Below are 15,184 nucleotides of genomic sequence, written 5' to 3'. Positions count from 1 at the left end.
TGAATCCTACTCGGAATACCACAGACAGGGTTTAGACTTTCCGGATTCTCATGAATGCCGCCATCAATTCTAGCTTCTACAACAAAGATTCTGATTAAGGAATCCAAGAGATATGCACCCGGTCTAAGGTAGAACGGAAGTGGTTGTCAAGCACGCGTTAATAGGTGAGAATGATGATGAGTGTCACGGCTCATCACATCCATCAGGTTGAAGTGCAACAAATATCTTAGAATAAGAATAAGCTGAATTGAATAGAAAATAGTAGTAATTGCATTAAAACTTGAGGTACAGCAGAGCTCCACACCCTTAATCTATGGTGTGTAAAAACTCCACCGTTGAAAATACATAAGTGACGGTCCAGGCATGGCCGAATGGCCAGCCCCCAAACGTGATCAATAGTCTCCTAAGATGAACAATAGAATAAAATTGAGACCAAAGATGTCTAATACAATAGTAAAATGTCCTATTTATACTAGACAAGCTACTAGGGTTTACAGAAATAAGTAATTGATGCAGAAATCCACTTCCGGGACCCACTTGGTGTGTGCTTGGGCTGCGCTTGAGCTTTACACGTGCAGAGGATTCTTTTAGAGTTGAATGCCAAGTTGGAACATGTTTTTGGCGTTCAACTCTGGTTCGTGTCGTGTTTCTGGCGTTTGACTCCAGAATGCAGCATGGAACTGGCGTTGAGCATCAGTTTGCATCATCTAATCTCGAATAAAGTATGAACCATTATATATTGCTGGAAAGCTCTAGATGTCTACTTTCTAACACCGTTGAGAGCGCGCCATTTGGAATTCTGTAGCTCCAGAAAAGCCATTTTGAGTGTAGGGAGGTCAGAATCCAGCAGCATCAGCAGTCCTTTGTCAGCCTTTTATCAGAGTTTTGCCCAGGTCCCTCAATTTCGGCCAGAAAATACCTAAAATCATAGAAAAACACACAAACTCATAGTAAAGTCCAGAAATGTGAATTTAGAAGAAAAACTAACGAAAACATCCCTAAAAGTAGCTAGATCCTACTAAAAACTACCTAAAAACAATGCCAAAAAACGTATAAATTATCCGCTCATCACAACACCAAACTTAAATTGTTGCTTGTCCCTGAGCAACTGAAAATCAATTAGGATAAAAAGAAGAGAATATACTATAAATCTCAAAATATCAATGAAAATTAGTTCTAATTAGATGAGCGGGACTTGTACCTTTTTGCTTCTTAACAGTTTTGGTATCTCACTTTTTCCTTTGAAGTTTAGAATGATTGGCTTCTATAAGAACTTAGAATTTTAGATAGTGTTATTGATTTTCCTAGTTAAGTATGTTGATTCTTGAACACAGCTACTTTTATGAGTCTTGGCCGTGGCCCTAAGCACTTTGTTTTCCAGTATTACCATCGGATACATAAATGCCACATACACATGATTGGGTGAACCTTTTCAGATTGCGACTCGGCTTTGCTAAAGTCCCCAGTTAGAGGTGTCCAAAGCTCTTAAGCACACTCTTTTTACTTTGGATCACGACTTTAACCACTCAGTCTCAAGCTTTTCACTTGGACCTGCATGCCATAAGCACATGGTTTGGGACAGCTTGATTTAGCCGCTTAGGCCTGGATTTTATTTCCTTGGGCCCTCCTATCCATTGATGCTCAAAGCCTTGGATCCTTTTTACCCTTACCTTTTGATTTTAAGGGCTATTGACTTTTTCTGCTTGCTTTTTGTTTTTCTTTCTATATATATATATATATTTTTTTTTTGCCACTTTTTTTTCACAAGCTTTTGCTATTCACTGCTTTTTCTTGCTTCAAGAATCAAATTTATGATTTTTCAGATTATCAGTAACATTTCTCTTTGCTCATCATTCTTTCAAGAGCCAACAATTTTAACACTCATAAACAACAAGATAAAAAATATGCATTGTTCAAGCATTCATTCAGAAAACAAAAAGTATTGTCACCACATCAATATAATTAAACTAATTTCAAGGACAATTTTGAAATTCATGTACTTCTTGTTCTTTTGAATTAGAAACATTTTTCATTTAAGAGAGGTGAAGGATTCATGGAATTATTCATAGCCTTAAGACATAGTTACTACATACTAATGATCATGAAATAAAGACACAAACATAGATAAACATGAAGCTTAAAAAAAACAAAACAGAGAAATAAGAACAAGGAATGAATCCACCTTAGTGATGGTGGTGCTTTCTTTTTGAGGAACCAATGATGTCCTTGAGTTCTTCTATGTCTCTTCCTTGCCTTTGTTGTTCCTCCCTCATTGCTCTTTGATCTTCTCTAATTTCATGGAGAATGATGGAGTGCTCTTGATGTTCCACCCTTAGTTGGTCCATGCTATAACTCAAATCTTCTAGAGAAGTATTGAGTTGTTCCCAATAGTTATTTGGAGGAAAATGCATCCCTTGAGGCATCTCAGGGATTTCTTGATGATGAGCCTCCTCATGTGTCTTTTAAGATCCATGAATGGGCTCTCTTGTTTGCTCCATCCTCTTCTTAGTGATGGGCTTATCCTCTTCAATGAGGATGTCTCCTTCTATGATAACTCCAGCTGAGTAGCATAGATGGCAAATAAGATGAGGAAAAACTAGCCTTGCCATGGTAGAGGACTTTTTGGCTATTTTGTAGAATTCAAGAGAGATGACTTCATGAATTTCAACTTCCTCTCCAATCATGATACTATGGATCATGATGGCCCAATCCACAGTAACTTCGGATCGGTTGATAGTGGGGATGATGCAGCGTTGGATGAATAGTGCGGAATTTATAACCCACACTTACTAACCGGCAAGTGCACCGGGTCGTACCAAGTAATACCTTATGTGAGTAAGGGTCGATCCCACGAGGATTGATGGATCAAGCAACAATAGTGTTTGATAGGATTAGTCAGGCAAGCAGAAAAGAGTGGTTTAGTATTTAAAGAGCATTAGACACAGACAAATAAATAAGTTGGGAATAATATAATGAGAAGATAGTTAAGGTTTCAGAGTTATCTATTTTTCCGGATTAATTTTTATTACTAACTAATTTAATCATGCAAGATATAATTTCATGGCAAACTATATGTGACTAGGCCCTAATTCCTTAGACTTTCCTAGTCTCCTCTAAAATTCATTAACTGCCAATTCCTTGGTCAGTTACTTCCAATTAGAGGGTAAAAATCAATTTTCAGTTTATATGCCACAAAAATTCTAATTACCCAAAAATAAGGGGATTATATGTCACGTATCCCATTAAATCCAAATAATTAAAATTTAGGATAATATGTTTCCAAGCTGTTGTTCAAGTAAAGAGCTTTTCCAAGTTTTACAAGAACTCAATTAGAACATGGGTCATACTTTCGTTCCACCCAATATTCATTAAATTAAGAGCGAAAACAATTATTGAAATATAGATCAAAACATGAACAAATTAGAAAGATCAAACGAATTAATACATTACAAATAGACAGAGATCCTAACCTTAACAATGAATGATTAGTTGCTCATGGTTTAGAGAAGAAAAATAAGGGTTCTGGTAACAACCTGGTACCTGTCTAAATGTACAGAGTTTCTATTTATTACTAATCCTAATAGGTTTAAAAATAAAAAATTAAAAATAATATCCTTTCCTCAAAGATAAGATTTGAATTTAAATTCGAATTAATTAACAGATTTTCAGTTTATGGGAGGGGACCACTTGAATTGTCCATTCTGCAGCTTCTAATATGTATTTTCTGGGCCGGAAATTGGGTCAAAAACAGTCCATAAATCGTAACCAGCGTCGTTTGTATTTTTGCAGATCGCGCATGTGACGCGTCCGCGTCATCCACGCGTTCGCGTCATTTGTGCAGATTCCAGTCCACGCGTTCGCGTCAGGCACGCGATCGCGTCATTGCGATTTCTCCATTCCACGCGGTTGTGTGAGCCATGCGTCTGCGTCGGTCTTCGCTGGTCATCTCTTTGGTTTCTTCTTTTTCTCTGCAGAAACTTCATCAAATCCCTCCGAATGCTACCTAAAATAAATAAAATTGCACAAAACTCAAAATAGCATCCATAGTGGCTAAAATATAATTAATTCTTAATTAAACTCAACAAATTAGATGCAAATTTACTCGGAAAAGATAGATAGGATGCTCACGCATCACAACACCAAACTTAAACTGTTGCTTGTCCTCATGCAACCAAGACTAATATAAGCTTATGATGTGAATTTGTATGAGTATGAGAGTTCGATTAAGCTCATGTATTTTTTTATAGTGGGGTTTATAACTGTAATCCTGAATAGGTTTGGCATCTCACTCTCCTTTGAATCAAGAATGTTATTGTCATTCAGAATTAGAATCCGGATGATATTATGAATTCTCTGATCTTTACATTTCAGTTTAATCCTTGAAGACACAACATTTACTTTAATTTATTTTTCTTTGGTGGTTTGCACCTTGAGCCTAGCCGTGACTTTAAATGTTTTATCTCAAGCTTTACTTGACACAGAAACACCACAAGCACTTAACTGGGGAACTCTCTTTGAGTTCTGATTTTTCTTTTAATTACTCCCAGACAGTGGTGCTCAAAGCCTTTGGCATACTCTGTTAAATATAATTGATCTCGACTCTAAGTGTTCTGTCTCAAGGATTACTTGACACAATCACACCACAAGCATATGACTAGGGAAACAACTCTTTGAGCTTTTAATCATATCTGACCTCCCTAGTCATTGATGCTCAGAGCCTTGGACCTTGTTTTTATTTTATTTTTATTTTTTCGCTGTTTCTTTTGCTTCAAGGATTAAATTTTTATTTATTTCAGAGAAGGCATAATAATTCTCTAAATTCCTGTTCCTTATACATCAACATCACTTGATTCAAATTCTAATATACACTGTTCATATCATGCATTCAAAAATCACAGAAAATACCACCACATTTAAGTAAATAAGACTATTCTTAAAATTAAACTCAATTTCTCATGCAATACATCACTTCTTTTTCTTTTCTTTTTAGATTCAAGTTCAGTGAGTGGTACATGAAACATCTTTTCAGCATATAAAAAAAAAGAAACTAAACTAGTCCTAGGATTCTAACTAATAAAAGATCATGCAATAAACAAAGCAAAATAGCAGAAAACCAGAACATAACATAGAAAAAGAAAGGAGGAATAAAAATGAAAGGAACTCAACCACCTTAGTTATCCTAGCGGTCGCTTTATTCTTCAGGTTGTGCTCCTCTGTGAAGATGATTCGTCGCCCTTTTGGTGCCATAGGAATAAACAGAAAAGCTTTAAGCGAAGCGTCAACACCAAACTTAAAGGTTTGCTTGTCCTCAAGCAAATAAGAACTGAAAATAGAGAGAGATAAATATTATGAGGAAATAAAAATAAAAGGATAAAAGAATAAGAGAGAATTAGGATTGAGAGAGAGAGAGAGAGAAAGAAAACTGGGCGGCGAACTAGTGTGGCGCAAGCGACGTGAACGCGTGGGGCATGCGTTCGCGTGATTGCCTTTTAGTTAGTTCACGCGGTCGCGTCGGTCACGCGGTCGCGTGACCCATGTTATGCTTCGGGCGCGAGTGCAGCCTCGCGCCTGCACAACACTCTGTTTGAATTTAAATATTTGCCAAATTAGGGGTGACGCGATCGCGTGGGGCATGCGATCGCGGGAGTGGCTTTAGAAGGAAATGACGCGGATACATCGACAACGCGTTCGCGTGATAGGGATTATGCGTCTAGCACCAATCCATCACCACTCCAGCACAATATTTGGTTGTGCACCCTTTTTACGTCAAAAATCAGTTGACGCGGCCGCGTGGGTCACGTGGTCGCGTGCGAGGCTAATATTCCCTCATGACGCGGACGCATCGGTGATGTAGTCACGTGGGGCAATTTGTGCCACTAGCACGCCTCCATCCACGCTCCAGCGTGACTCTCTGTTCGTTTTTATTTTCTCCCCTCTCCTTGCGACGCGGACGCATCGCTGATGCGGTCGCGTCGCATGACTTTTTTTTGAGATGTTCGGTTCCTGGGAGAACATAGCTGCATGATCAGAAAATTAGTAAGAACTCAATAAAAATAAAATAACTAAGAAAAACTACTACGAAAAATAGTGAAGGATACGAAATTTTCGGGTTGCCTCCCGACAAGCGCTTCTTTATCATCACTAGCTTGACGGTCAGCTCCTCTAAGGAGGAGGATCATTGGGGCTCAGCTCTTCACCCCTTACCTTGAACTTCTTTCCTGTGTCTCTATAACGCAGCTCAATATGTTCCAGAGAGAGGATTCTGATTACTGTATAAACCTATGCTGGATTGCTGGTTAACACCACCTTCATTCCTGGGGAGAAACCTTCAGTAGGGATCTTTTTGTTTCTCCATTCTCTGGGTACTTTCTTCTTTTTGGGAACCTCTTCCTTGGTAGATGATGCATTCCCAACACCAAACTTAGGTTTGATGTCAGGAGGAATTTTATTGACTGTTATCAAGGGAGGTTTGAGCTGCAGATTCTGCTGTGTATCATCAGGGGGTTTTTGAAGATTTGGATCAATAAGCTCAGCCTGCATGCACCTCTCTTCTTCACCTGTTGGATGTATATCTTTGAAGACATGAAAGACCAGTTGCTCATTATGCATTATAAGCACTAATTCACCCACTTCTACATCAATCAGAGCTCTTCCAGTGGCTAGGAACGGTCTTCCTAGAATTATAGAGGCATTCTCATCCTCCTCCGTGTCAAGAATCACAAAGTCTGTTGGGAGGAAGAATTTACCCACTTTAACCAAGATATTTTCCACTAATCCGTATACAGTCTTCATAGATTTGTCTGCCATCTGCAATGCTATCTTTGTGGGTTGTGCCTCTTGGATTTGCAGCTTCTTCATCACAGATAAGGGCATTGGATTTATGCTTGCCCCCAGATCACATAGGGCTTTCTCAAAGGTTATGCTCCCAATGGTGCATGGAATTTGAAAGCTCCCTGGATCTGGCGTCTTCCTTGGCAAGTTATTATGAATGACAGCACTACATTTCTTAGTCAGGACTACTGTCTCATCTCCCTTTAAACGCCTTTTCTTTAACAACAGTTCCTTCATGAACTTGGCATAGAGAGGCATTTGTTCCAAAACCTCAGCAAAAGGAATATTGATTTGTAACTTTCTGAAGATTTCTAAGAACTCTGAGAACTGCTTGTCCTTGGTTTCCTTTTGAAGTCTCTGAGGATATGGCATCTTAGGTTTGTACTCAAGAGCCTTTGGCAATGTAGGATGAGTGTCAAGAGAGTTTGGGAATGGGTTGTCTGCACACTTTGGAGGGGCGTGCTCTACTTCTTCATTCTTCTCTTCCGGAGCTTCCTTTTCAACTAGCTCTTCATTGTCCTTGGTCTCAGAGCCAGCTACTTTACCACTTCTCAACTGAATAGCCTTGCAATCTTCTCCTGGGTTCACCACTATATTACCTTGAAATGTACTTGCAGACCTCTCAAGTATTTGCTTGCTCAGTTGTCCCACTAGCACCTCTAAATTTCTAATGGAGGCTCTGGTTTCCTGCATAACTTGTGCTTCCGTACTTGCCACTTGTCCACTTATCACAGAGATAGCCTTGCATTCCTCTCTTGGATTTGGAATTGTGTTACTAGGAAGGCTATTAGTGGTCCTTTGATCAATTTCATTAACTCTGGTGGCTATTTGACCCATTTGAATCTCCAGGTTCTTGATGGATGCTCTGGTTTCCTGTCTAAAACATGTCAATATTGCTTCCAAATCATTATTCTGTTGGAAACCGCTCTGAGAATTATTGTTGAAGTTTTGAGGTCTCTGAGGTTGATCCCTCCATCCAAAATTTGGGTGATTTCTCCATCCCTGGTTGTATGTCTTAGAATATGGGTCATTGTTGGGATTTCTAGGACCACTCCCCATGTAATTCACCTATTCAAAAGAAGGTTGAGCATAATCATAATTATTATTTTGCACAAAATTACCTGCCATGTCATAGGAGACTTCCTGTGGAGGATTTTGGGTGTTGATAGCTGAGACTTGCATGCCACCCATCTGTTGAGTAAGTAGATTTATTTGCTGAGACATCAGCTTGTTCTGAGCAAGAATAGCATTAAGAGTTTCCACTTCCATGACACCCTTCTTTTGAGGAGCCTCAGAGTTCACAGGATTCCTGTTAGAGGAGTATAAATATTGGTTGCTAGCAACTAATTCAATAAGCTCAATAGTCTCTTCCGGTGTTTTTTTCTTGTGCAATGAACCTCCTGCAGAATTATCTAAGCACATTTTGGACAATTCACCCAAGCCTTCATAAAATATTTCTATTTGTGTCCATTTGGAGAACATGTCTGGAGGGCATTGCCTAGTCAGTAGCTTGTATCTCTCCCAAGCTTCATACAGAGTCTCACAATCCTTCTGTCTGAAGGTCTGAACCTCCATCCTAGCTTCTTTGGTGGGAAAAATTTTGTGAGAAACTCAGTAACCACCTTGTTCCAAGTATCCAAACTATCCTTGGGTTGAGAATCTAGCCATAGTTTTGCTCCATCCCTCAGAGCAAATGGGAAGAGCATTAGTTTGTACACCTCTGGGTTTACCCCATTTGTTTTCACGGTGTCACAAATTTGCAGAAAACTAGAAATAAACTGATTTGGGTCTTCGTGGGGAAGACCATGATATTGACAGTTTTGTTGCACCAGGGTGACCAGTTGAGGCTTCAACTCAAAGTTGTTCGCAGCAATAGGGGGCACCACAATGCTTTTTCCATAAAGATCCGCAGTAGGGGTAGAATAAGAGCCAAGCACTCTCCTTTGTTGATCATCCCCATTCGGATTTGCCATATTGACATTAGCATTATTATTGGGATCCATAGTGGATTCTGTAGCCCAGTAAAGTCTTGCTTGTTGTAAACGCCGCCTGAAAGTCCTTTCAAGTTCAGGATCAAAGTCTAAGAGATGTTCTTTGTCTCTGTTCCTGCGCATAAACAACCAAAAAACAAGAAAGAATGGAAATCTCTACGTCAGAATGCAAAGAATTCCTAGTGAGGTAACCTGTGTAAAGAGATAAAAATATTGAATAAAATAAATAGAAGAAAAATAATAAATAGGTAACACCAAACTTAATTTCAGAAATTAAGAAAAAATATTGGTGCTATTTATTTAAAAATTTTTTTTGAAAATATTATATATATATATTTTAAAAACAAAATAAAAAAAGAAACGACAAAGAACAGGGGAGGGGGTAAACGGAAAGGAAAAGAAAAGATAACGTAAAGGATAGAAAAGGAAAGAAAAAAAATTAATGTAAAGGAAAAAAAAGAAAAATACCGTAATTTTTTTTAATTAAATAATGTTTAAATAAAATTAAAATTAAAATTAAAATGCCTAATCTAAACAATCAAACAATTAATAGTTGTTAATCACTATCAATCCCCGTCAACGGCGCCAAAAAATTGGTGCGGAATTTATAACCCACACTTACTAACTGGCAAGTGCACCGGGTCGTACCAAGTAATACCTTACGTGAGTAAGGGTCGATCCCACGAGGATTGATGGATCAAGAAACATTAGTGTTTAATAGGATTAGTCAGGCAAGCAGAAAAGTGTGTTTTGGTATTCAAAGAGCATTAGACACAGATAAATAAATAAGTTGGGAATAACATAATGAGAAGATAGTTAAGGTTTCAGTGTTATCTATTTTTCCGGATTAATTTTTATTACTAACTAATTTAATCATGCAAGATATAATTTCATGGCAAACTATATGTGACTAGGCCCTAATTCCTTAGACCTTCCTAGTCTCCTCTAAAATTCATTAACTGCCAATTCCTTGGTCAGATACTTCCAATTAGAGGGTAAAAATCAATTTTCAGTTTATATGCCACAAAAATTCTAATTACCCAAAAATAAGGGGATTATATGTCACGTATCCCATTAAATCCAAATAATTAAAATTTAGGATAATATGTTTCCAAGCTGTTATTTAAGTAAAGAGCTTTTCCAAGTTTTACAAGAACTCAATTAGAACATGGGTCATACTTCCGTTCCACCCAATATTCATTAAATTAAGAGCGAAAACAATTATTGAAATATAGATCAAAACATGAACAAATTAGAAAGATCAAACGAATTAATCCATTACAAATAGACAGAGCTCCTAACCTTAACAATGAAGGATTAGTTGCTCATGGTTTAGAAAAGAAAAATAAGGGTTCTGGTAACAACCTGGTACCTGTCTAAATGTACAGAGTTTCTATTTATTACTAATCCTAATAGGTTTAAAAATAAAAAGTTAAAAATAATATCTTTTCCTCAAAGATAAGATTTGAATTTAAATTCGAATTAATCAATAGATTTTCAGTTTATGGGTGGGGACCACTTGAATTGTCCATTCTGCAGCTTCTAATATGTATTTTCTGGGCTGGAAATTGGGTCAAAAACAGTCCATAAATCGTAACCAGCATTATTTGTATTTTTGCAGATCGCGCATGTGACGCGTCCACGTCATCCACGCGTTCGCGTCATTTGTGCAGATTCCAGTCCACGCGTTCGCGTCAGGCACGCGATCGCGTCATTGCGATTTCTCCATTCCACGCGGTCGCGTGAGCCATGCGTCCGCGTCGGTATTCGCTGGTCATCTCTTTGGTTTCTTCTTTTTCTCTGCAGAAACTTCATCAAATCCCTCCGAATGCTACCTAAAATAAATAAAATTGCACAAAACTCAAAATAGCATCCATAGTGGCTAAAATATAATTAATTCTTAATTAAACTCAACAAATTAGATGCAAATTCATTAGGAAAAGATAGATAGGATGCTCACGCATCAATGAACTCCAACCATCCTCTAGCCACAGGCTTGAGGTCCAGTCTTCTTAATTGAACCGACTTGCCTTTGGAGTCTCTTTTCCATTGAGCTCCTCCACACATATGTCCATAAGGACTTGGTCCAACCTTTGATCAAAGTTGACCCTTCTAGTGTAGGGACGTGCATCTCCTTGCATCATGGGCAAGTTGAACGCCAACCTTACATTTTCCGGACTGAAATCTAAGTATTTCCCCCGAACCATTGTAAGATAATTCTTTGGATTCGGGTTCACACTTTGATCATGGTTCCAAGTAATCCATGCATTGGCATAGAACTCTTGAGCCATTAAGATTCTGACTTGTTGAATGGAGTTGGTCAGAACTTCCCAACCTCTTCTTTGGATCTAATGTCGGATCTCCGGATACTCATTTTTCTTGAGCTTGAAAGGGACCTCAGGGATCACCTTCTTCTTGGCCACAACATCATAGAAGTGGTCTTGATGGACTTTTGAGATGAATCTTTCCATCTCCCATGACTCGGAGGTGGAAGCTTTTGTCTTCCCTTTTCCTTTTCTAGAGGTTTCTCCGGCCTTAGGTGCCATCAATGGTTATGGAAAAACAAAAAAGCTATGCTTTACCACACCAAACTTAGAATATTGCTCGCACTCGAGCAAGAGAAGAAAAATAGATGAAAAAGAAGAAGATATGGAGGAGAGGGAGAGAGGGTAGTGTTTCGGCCAAGGAGGAGAAGAGAGGGTTGTGTTGTGTGAAAATGAAAAAGAATGGATGGGTTTATATAGTGAAGCGAGAGGGGTTAAGGTTCGGCCATATTGGGTGGGTTTGGGTGGGAAAGTGATTTTTGAATTTTGAAGGTTGGTGGGGTGTATGGGGAAGAGTGGATGGATGTGAATGGTGAAGAGGTGATGGGGAAGAGTGTTCATTGGATTCTGTGAAAAAGAGAGAGATGGTGAGTTGAGGTAGGTAGGGATCCTGTGGGGTCCATAGATCCTGAGGTGTCAAGGATTTACATCCCTGCACCAATGAGGCATGTAAAATGCCTTCTGCATGCAATGCTGGCGATTAACGCCAGCCTGATGCTTGTTTCTGGCGTTAAACGCCAGATCTATGCTTGTTTTGGGCGTTCAACGCGAGTCTACAACATGTTTCTGGCGTTGAACACCAGCTTTCCTCAGTGTGCAATCTTGGCATTTAAACACCAGATTGCTGCATGTTTCTGGCGTTCAACACCAGATCCATGCTCTGTTTTGGCGTTGAACGCCAGCCAAATTCTCCTTACTGGCGTTTAAACGCCAGTAAGCCTTTCCTCCAGGGTGTGCTGTTTCTTCTGCTATTTTTGATTTTTTTTTAATTTTTGTATTTGTTTTGTGACTCCACATGATCATGAACCTAAGAAAACATAAAAGAACAACAAAGTAAAAATAAAATTAGTTAAATAAAAATTGGGTTGCTTCCCAATAAGCGCTTCTTTAATGTCATTAGCTTGCCAGTGGGCTCTCATGGAGCCTCACAGGTGATCAGGTCAATGTTGTGGACTCCCAACACCAAACTGAGAGTTTGAGTGTGAGGGTTCAACACCAAACTTAGAGTTTGGTTGTGGCCTCCCAACACCAAACTTAAAGTTTGATTGTGGGGGCTCTGTTTGACTATGTACTGAGAGAAGCTTTTCATGCTTCCTCTCCATGTATACAGAAGAACACCCTTGGGTCTTAAACACAAGGTAGTCCCCATTCAATTGAAGGACTAATTCTCCTCTGTTAACATCAATCACAGCTCCTGCTGTGGCTAGGAAGGGTCTTCCAAGGATGATGCATTCATCCTCCTCCTTCTTAGTGTCTAAGATTTTGAAATCAGCAGGGATGTAAAGGCCTCTAACCTTTACTAACACGTCCTCTACTAATCCATAAGCTTGTCTTACTGAGTTGTCCGCCATCTATAATGAGAATGTGGCAGGCTGTACCTCAATGATCCCTAGCTTCTCCATCACAGAGAGTGGCATAAGATTTTTGCCTGACCCTAGGTCACACAGAGCCTTCTCAATGGTCATGGTGCCTATGGAACAGGGTATTAAGAATTTGCTAGGATCTTGTCTCTTTTGAGGTAAAGTTTGCTGAACCTATGTATATAGTTCACTAATGAGCAAGGGAGGTTCACCTTCCCAAGTCTCATTACCAAACAACTTGGCATTCAGCTTTATGATGGCTCCTAGATATTGAGCAACTTGCTCTCCAGTTACATCTTCATCCTCTTCAGAGGAAGAATAGTTTTCAGAGCTCATGAATGGCAAAAGGATGTTTAATGGAATCTCTATGGTCTCTATATGAGCCTCAGATTTCTTTAGGTCCTTAATAGGGAACTCCTTCTTGCTTGAGAGACGTCTCATGAGGTCTTCTTCATTGGGATTCACGTCCTCTCCTTCCTCTCTAGGTTCGGCCATGTTGATTATGTCAATGGCCTTGCACTCTCTTTTTGGATTCTCTTCAGTATTGCTTGGGAGAGTACTAGGAGAAGTTTTAGTGACTTTCTTACTCAGCTGGCCCACTTGTGCCTCCAAATTTCTGATGAAGGACCTTATTTAACTCTTGAAACTTAAAGTGGCCTTAGATAGATCAGAGACTATGTTTGCTAAGTTAGAGGTGCTCTGCTTAGAATTCTTTGTCTGTTGCTGAGAAGATGATGGAAAAGGCTTGCTATTGCTGAGCCTATTTCTTCTACCATTATTAAAGCCTTGTTAAGGCTTTTGTTGATCCTTCCATGAGAAATTTTGATGATTTCTTCATGATGAATTATAGGTGTTTCCATAAGGTTCACCCATGTAATTTATCTCTACCATTGTAGGGTTCTCAGGATCATAATCTTCTTCTTCAGAAGATGCCTCTTTAGTATTATTGGATGCATTTTGCCATCCATTCAAACTTTGAGAAATCATGTTGACTTGCTGAGTCAACATTTTGTTCTGAGCTAATATGGCATTCAAAGCATCAATTTCAAGAACTCCCTTCCTCTGAGGCATCCCATTATTTAGGGAATTCCTCTCAGAAGTGTACATGAATTGGTTATTTGCAACCATGTCAATAAGTTCTTGAGCTTCTGCAGGCGTTTTCTTTAAGTGAATGGATCCACCTAAAAAATGGTCCAATGACATCTTGGAGAACTCAGATAGACCATAATAGAATATATCCAGAATGGTCCACTCTGAAAGCATGTCAAAAGGACACCTTTTGGTCATCTGCTTGTATCTTTCCCAAGCTTCATAGAGGGATTCACCATCTTTTTGTTTGAAGGCCTGAACATCCACTTTAAGCTTGCTCAGCTTTTGAGGAGGAAAGAACTTAGCCAAGAAGGCCGTGACCAGCTTATCCAAGGAGTCCAGGCTATCTTTAGGTTGTGAGTCCAACCATGTTCTAGCTCTGTCTCTTACAGCAAAAGGAAAAAGCATGAGCCTGTAAACTTCAGGATCTACTCCATTAGTCTTAGTAGTCTCACAGATTTGCAAGAACTCAGTTAAAAACTGGTAGGGATCTTCTGATGAAAGTCCATGGAACTTGCAGTTCTGTTGCATTAGAGCAACTAGTTGAGGTTTCAGCTCAAAATTGTTTGCTCCAATGGCAGGGATTGAGATGCTTCTTCCATCAAACTTGGAAGTAGGTGTAGTATAATCACCAAGCATTCTCCTTGCATTATTATTTTCGGCTGCCATCTCCTCTTCCTTTTCGAAAATTTCTGTAAGGTTGTTTCTGGATTGTTGTAATTTAGCTTCTCTTAGTTTCCTCTTCAGCGTCCTTTCAGGTTCAGGATCTACTTCAACAAGAGTATTCTTATCCTTGCTCCTGCTCATATGAAAAAGAAGGGAACATAAAATAATAATAGGGATCCTCTTTACCACATTAGAGAGATTCCTTTATGTGTTAGTAGAAGAAGAAAGGGATAAAAGAAGGAAAAGAGTTAAGAATCCAAACACAAGGGGGAAGAGAGTGGGTTTGAATTCTTGAGTGGAAGAGAAGTGTTAGTAGATAAATAAATAAATAGAAGGAGATGAGAGAAGGAGAAAGTCGAAAATAAATTTTGAAAAAGGGTTAGTGATTTTCAAAAATTAAGAGAAGAAATAAAATTAAAAGTAAAATTTGAAACAATTAATTAATTAAAAGAATTTTGAAAAAGAAGGAGATGTGTTTTCAAAAATTTAGAGAGAAAAGTAGTTAGGTGGTTTTGAAAAAGATAAGAAACAAACAAAAAGTCAATTAGTTGGTTGAAAAAGATTTGAAAATCAATTTTGAAAAGATAAGAAGTTAGAAAAGATTTTTGAAATCAAATTTTTGAAAAAGATATTTTAAAAGATATGATTGAAAAAGATATTTTGAAAAAGATTTGATTTTTAAAATTAAAATTGATTACTTGAC

The 15,184-nt window shown here is 38.6% G+C and overlaps 1 non-coding gene across 1 annotated transcript; it reads left to right on the top strand.

Annotated features, from left to right (window-relative positions):
* Positions 1-13,983: 13,983 nt before the first annotated feature.
* On the top strand, positions 13,984-14,091 carry LOC112792902 (small nucleolar RNA R71). Its single transcript, XR_003197621.1, has one exon. It is a non-coding gene; the product is annotated as a small nucleolar RNA R71 (small nucleolar RNA).
* Positions 14,092-15,184: the final 1,093 nt, after the last annotated feature.

Source organism: Arachis hypogaea, chromosome 3 (genome assembly GCF_003086295.3).
Source record: "Arachis hypogaea cultivar Tifrunner chromosome 3, arahy.Tifrunner.gnm2.J5K5, whole genome shotgun sequence".
In the NCBI taxonomy this organism is placed as follows: domain Eukaryota; kingdom Viridiplantae; phylum Streptophyta; class Magnoliopsida; order Fabales; family Fabaceae; genus Arachis; species Arachis hypogaea.
The sequence above is the reverse complement of the archived record's forward strand: the minus strand, read 5'-3'. Positions and strand labels throughout refer to the sequence as shown.